Here is a 6,000-nt window from a genome sequence, read left to right as displayed (position 1 = left end):
AATCAAAACTTTTCCAATCTGTCCAAGTGGCGGACCATTTAATCTGAAATAAACTTTATAACATGTCAAAGAGGATTCAAAATCCCAAGTATTTCATAGCATACTACAATACTGCTCCAATATCATTTGAAAAATCAGAAAATACACACACATTCAAGAATGTACTTCCACCTCCGAAATGGCACCTGATTAACTTGCAAAGCTTTAACTAAGTGCACACAGCAAATAATAACAAACCAACATATTGTGCTCTTCCTATATCGTTCCCATCACTAAAGTAGCATTGGCAAAATTTATATTCATTCGTTAAGTTTTAAGTTTCTTAAGTTCGACTGCTGTTGTAGGAGTAGCTTCTGACGTTTCCTAGAAGATCCTCCTTCGATGAGGAAAGAAAAGTTTTTGTTCAATTTTAATTCAAACACATTACACACACTGCAAAATTACAAGGTGTCAGATATGCCGTTTAACTTCCATCCACAGATCGCAGTTCCCGGTGAGGCCATGCTTCGCCATGTCCATCAACAAATCCCAAGGCCAAACACTATCGGTGGCAGACATCATGTGGCCTGCTCCCGTGTGGGGAGTAGAAACTGTCTTTTGTGTATGCTCCTCAGGGAAGAACACACAATGTTGTCTACAGCGAAAGTTTTATAGACGTAGAAAGAAGAACAAGTCGTCATTGCAGCCTGTGTGGTTATAAACAGGTGATCCGGAAGCATTGGCCGGACATATTCTCAAACCATGGCAACATAACTCATGGAGTCTTCATCTTCTTTTTTGGACAATGCTGACTTCTCTGACAACAATGCTCACTCGGCCGATATCAGCGCTTGGCCAAGTTGCTCATAGAGTTAGGCTAGAAGGGCCAGGCCCCTTATTTTTTGTTAAGGCTGTAGGTAAGTTTTCTTAAGTTACTCCAATTCGGATCCCCAATGCAAACCTTCGAATCAGCCTTATCCAATCCAAATCTTTGAGTCAACCTTTTTCACTGCAGATTTCCAATGCAAACCTTCGATGCATCCTTATCCAGTGCAAACCTTCGATGCAACCTTCTCCAATGCAGATCTTCGATGCAGATCTTCGATGCAGATCTTCGATGCAGATCTCCGAGGCAACCTTCTCCATGCATATCCTCGATGCAGCCTTGCCTTAAACGATAGTACCCCTAAGAGGGGTTAGGACTAGATCGGGATTAGTCGCTGCCTTTCAGAGGCTCCCGATCCCCCTTTCGCTAGATTAGCTGAAGCTTAGGTTAAGGCTTAGTCGTGATCTGAACATAACCTCTTCTGTCACCAAGTATTTATCGAACTAGCTATTAAGAACGAGTGATAAAGTAAGTTAACTTGATTACATAAAGCCTTAGCAATAATGGATTTGTAAGCATTGCCTTTGTTGACAGTTAAAAATGTCTTCAGTCGCTGATTAAATCGCAACAAGAGCTTGTTCCTCCGTATTCACCAACTCAGCTCGTCCTGGCGTAATAGCCCTTTGTGTTTGTTTTCACTATCCTATTTTTGTTACCAACTTTGACCCTCCGCAAAATCCCAAATTATATTTAATTTGCTTTGCGAGAGCAACTGTTTTGTCGAAAACGTATCTTGCTGTGAATTGCTCGAAATACGAAGTAGAGAAACTGCCGACAACTGATGAAGGGTCATTCTTTTTTGCTTGTCTTGTTCTCCATTTGTTTCTTTCGTTGTTCGCAAAACACGTTTGTATTCCATGTTTTCTTATTTCGTATTTCATGTTGTTTGAGTTCTGTGGTATCCTGTGGCCATATATGCATGTGTATATACAGCTATATGTAAGTATATACATATATGTAAGTATATATGCATATATATTTATATAGTATATATATATATATATATATATATATATATATATATATATATATATATATATATATATATATATATATATATATATATACACACATATATATATATATATATATATATATACTAAATCTTGTGTGTACAGTTAGATAAACGAGTCTTACTGCTGAGTTGTTTCCGGGTGAACTATTGTGCTTGTGCATTAATTGCATTTGAAACGTCCACTTCACAGATTCACACCTTGCAAATAACCACAACAGTGATACGTGCGTAGGGAACAAATTGTATAAATTGTGTTTATCATATTTTTCACATACCCATATATGATATGCTTGTGTGTGCGCGTCTGAGGTGTTTGTATGTGTATGTATGTATGGGTGTGTGTGTACAATACTTGCGTGTTCTTTTCTCATACATAAGAATCTAAGTTCGAATCTCACTTCTTTACACCTTCTGTGATTGAGATTTACCACTTAAGTCATAGTGGACATTTACATTTTCGAAGGAAAAGCATACCTGGTTAGACCAACGCCATGTCTTAACTGGTGCCACATTATATGGTCCGGGCATGGTGAAAGGGAAAGTTGAACCGGTCATCTTTGGGAATCGGAACATAATGAGTGATAACAGGGTTCTTCATGATATTTCGTCTGACACTGTAACGATGTTAGCGCGAGAAAACTACTTCCATTCATATTCACTGCGAATTGGTCTGCGATTAGAATTCGGATAAATTTGAACTCAAAACATAAAGAGGTCTAATAAAATATCATAAAGTAACTTGTTCCAGTGTTCTATCAATTCTAGCATCCACGTGTAATTACAGTTGTTTCTGCTAACTTACATTTCCAAATTAGATATGCAGTGATTTTCTCATGAGAATAGCTGGTAGCACTTGTGCCGAAATCTTCATGTGTGATGTCATGCAATATGATTTATAGCCATGTTACATTTTTAGCTTTTACTTTTATATGTTGTAAGAATACGTTTAGCCATGAAGGTTGTGATCGTACAACAGATGCATACACTCACACACAAAACTCCGTAATATCACATACACGCTTACAAAGAAACATATAAACACAAACAACCACAATCAAATATACAATAGTAAAAAGCGTGTAATGCTTACAGAAGTGGGTTGAGTCCCACGAGCAGCCTCCAAATTTTTCTATCTCAAAAGTTTTTTAACCCAATATTTACACGATATTCATTATTGCTATAATTGCTTCGAGATCCATCGTTACTCCAGAGAAGCATTTCATATATATATATATATATATATATATATATATATATATATATATATATATATATATATATATATATATATATTTACACTAGCATTCTCAAATGATATTATCTAGTATATATAAATCGCAGTATGTGTGTGTATTATGACTAAGGCGTATATTTCCACAATTCTCAACCGAGTTTCACCAAACTTTACACACACATTACTTATGTCCCAAGGATGGCCATGCACTAAACATTTAGCCCAGAGCTCCCGCGTAATGGACCTAAATGGACATACTTTTTTGTATGTAGGGTCTTCCATACTGTTTTAATCTTTTTTATAAAAGTGAAAGGACTTTGTCTATTTATTTATTTCGACTGTCTACTTGCCACGGTAATTAAATTGACTAGGAGCAAGGTACGCGATGAATATCCAATACCAAATAATCTTAATGTCCATATTTAAACTGTATTAAAGTTTGGCAAGCTTAATTTTACCTGTTCTGAGTTACTGGAAAGGTGATGTTCCCTTCCGTCTCTTCTATTTGTTGATACCTTTCTTTACCTACCAATGCGTTGTTTCACTTTAAGGATACTTATTTACCTATCTATTATGATATTTCGACTGATGTTCATTGTTTCAAATACGTTTTAGCCTTTTTTAAAGCTTTTGTTAAACAATCACATGTGATTCATCCCAAAGAATCAGCCTTCAAATAAGAGTTTTGCATCCACTAGCGAAAGATATACGTATCTTTCAGAAAGCTCAATACCAATTTAACTTTATGCGGCATTCGCTGTTTGTTTATGCGCGGGCTGTGTGGGAAGACAGAATAAACGGGATTTTGTTAGCTTATCTCTCCGATAAAATAGATCCCTTTGATACTGAAAAAATAAACCCGCAGAGGGGAAGTTTCAACGTCTTCCTTCAATTTCATTACACCGTCTATGTGGCTGTTTCTGACAAGAAATTTCGCTTTCATGTAGAGCAATTATATTTTGTAGTCATTATCCGTAATCTACTCCCAAAACGCTTCAGTAGCTCTACTTTGCATTGCTGGCAAACATATATATATTCTATGATCATTAATGTGGAACGCCCTCCACAATAACCAGCTTTCAATTTTATTTTCCGTTCCTAGGTTAATCGGAAACATAGACTGCCATGCTCCTCATAAACCTTCACGGTAGTTCAATTATTTGGTGAAAAAAATACCACGACAGCAACTTAAACCGTGCAAAGGACGGGTACGTTTGTTAGTATACATACATATATATATATATATATATATATATATATATAAATATATATATATACATATATATATATATATATATATATATATATATATATATATATATATATATATATATATATATATATATATATATAGATAGATAGATACGATGACACTCAAATATATTCTTACGCATGAATGTATAGTATGCATGCATAAACAGATACACAACCTGACATACAAGCACACACATATGCTTGTAATATTCGTGTATGTTTATGCATTTCATTTCGTACGTATTAACACAAATACACATCAATCTGTGCGTCTATTTATCTGTCAATAACTTTGCTAGTGTGTTGTTCATATGTTTATAAACAGGCGCGCGAGCACACTCACACGCGCACACACACATACGCGAATACACGAGGTGGCTAGAATTAACTCATCTCAGTTTTTACTGAGAGGAAGAAGGTAATGATGAGGATGATGATGATAACGACGACGATGATGATGAGACGACGGCGACAACAACAATGACGAAGAAGAAGAAGAAGAAGAAGAAGAAGAAGAAGAAGAAGAAGAAGAAGAAGAAGAAGAAGAAGAAGAAGAAGAAGAAGAAGAAGATGAAGAAGAAGAAGAAGAAGAAGAAGAAGAAGAAGAAGAAGAAGAAGAAGAAGAAGAAGAAGAAGGGGAACAACAGCAACAACAACAACAGCTGGAAGAAAAGGATACAGTGAAAACTGAACAAGAACGAAAAGAAGAAGGAATGAAGAAAAAGGAAATCTACCAATAATAACGGCAAAAACAACCACAACATTAATAACATCATGAAGAACAATACCAACAGCAACAACAACAACAACAACAACAGCAACGTTAAACTACAATCACGAGAATAAGTTTATAAGAACAGCTACATGTAACATTGGAATACACAAGAAGAAACGTCTTTGAACTATTTCAAGGAACAGCTGTCCTCATCACCTGGTGACATGTCTGTTTATGGAAGTTCAAACAATGTGAGCACTGCATCTTCTGTTCTGTTACTAACGAGGATGAGAGAAGTTCTTATTGTATTTGGTTTATTGTTTTGTAGATCTTCCGGGGAGATTTGATTAAATTTGACGTACAATAGGATTCTTGATGTAGGAACAATGTTCTCAATAATGCATGACTGTGCGGCTAAGAGGTTTGCATCACAACCAGGCAGTTTCGGGTTTAACCATATTGCAAATCTCTTTGAGTAAGAGTAACTACAGATTGACTAGTACTTTTTTCGGGGGGAGGTTGTTAGATGGACATGCACAGAAACCTCATGTATGTATGTATGTATGTATGTGTGGATGGATTTATGTATGTATGTATGTGTATACATTCATAGATATACATGCATAACTATGCATGCATATATATGTATATATACATATATATTATTTAAAAGACTTCCAACTCTGTCTGTTTTTTATGTTTTATTTATATACTTATGAAGTATTTCATTTTGCTATTTATTTTATATATTCCATATTCTATATCCCACATTAATTTTATAAGAATATAAATAAAACATAAAAAAGACAGTGTTGGAACGCTTTTAAATAATATATTCCTCTATACACTATCATACAAACGCCTGTTTTATTTTTTTATTTATATATATATATATATATATATATATATATATATAT

Source organism: Octopus bimaculoides, chromosome 7, assembly GCF_046866305.1.
Source record: "Octopus bimaculoides isolate indiv1 chromosome 7, ASM4686630v1, whole genome shotgun sequence".
NCBI classification, from domain to species: domain Eukaryota; kingdom Metazoa; phylum Mollusca; class Cephalopoda; order Octopoda; family Octopodidae; genus Octopus; species Octopus bimaculoides.
This window is presented reverse-complemented; position numbering follows the sequence as displayed.